Source organism: Athene cunicularia (genome assembly GCF_003259725.1).
Source record: "Athene cunicularia isolate RWA chromosome 2 unlocalized genomic scaffold, athCun1 chr2_part1, whole genome shotgun sequence".
Classification (NCBI taxonomy): domain Eukaryota; kingdom Metazoa; phylum Chordata; class Aves; order Strigiformes; family Strigidae; genus Athene; species Athene cunicularia.
The window spans coordinates 23,039,629-23,040,666 of NW_020799095.1; positions in this window are offsets into that span (position 1 = coordinate 23,039,629).

A 1,038-nucleotide genomic window follows, 5' to 3' on the forward strand; every position below is an offset into this window, starting at 1 on the left:
CCCCCCTGTCCCCGCCCCCCGGAGCGGTTCTGGGGAGCCCCGGGTGAAGGGTGCTGCCCGGGGGGGCTGGGTGCCGCAGTGCGGTCGGTGCTGCTGTCAGAGCCCCCGTAAATGGCCGTACAGCTCCTGATCCCTTGGAGTGACGCAGCAAGTATCGGAGGCTCCGAGGCCTCGTGCCTCAGCGGCTGTGGAAAAGCCCGTTGGCTGCCTTCTTCCCACCACCTGGGACCTCTGCAGGCCCCGGTACGGGCGAAATTAGAGGGGAGGGAGGTGCTGTGAGTGGGGTTTCTTGCTGTTGTGGCCTAAATAAGAGTGGTCCGAGGCATCAGGCCCGGCTGTTTGATCTCACTGTACTCTTCTTGCCTTTCACTTGTCCCTATGAAACAGGAGACAAACAGTCCCGGAGGAGCTGAGAATAACTGAGTGCATGAAATCCTCCTCTTAGACTCCTGGCATAGAGATAGAAGCCGTGCTCACGTCTGAACAAACGTAAATGTCACCTAGTTTAGTTACAAGGAAAGTTTCCCACAGCACGAGGATATGTTAAGTAATTCTGCATTTTAATAGCCAAGCCTGATGTAAGCAGTGAAGGCTTTCAAAGTCAGAGCTGATTGCTAGCATCTAATAAGACATTTTCATACATTATTGTTTCCAGAGCATATAGGTTTTAGAGGAGGCCTGGATGGGTATGTTGTCTCTGATACTCTTGCTGTCTCTCCATCATTCTGTTCTTCCCACTGCACTCTTCATTAATGTGTTTGCCATGTAGTTTTTATACAGCTGTGGCAATGTAGACGGTGACTTCTGCCTACGGTGGATGTACACCAGCCCGGTGTAAAGTACCAGTAGTGCGCAAAAGGATCAGATATGCTGACTTCAGAGCAGGGCATGCTAGAAAATTCTTCATCCCTAACCCTCAGGTAGATAAAAATTATATCTCTCTTGATAAAAGTGTATGTTTAACTGCTAACTAAAAATATTGTGCTACTAAGGTCTACTGTTCTGTATGTTTTCTCTACTTCATACCACAATCATCCA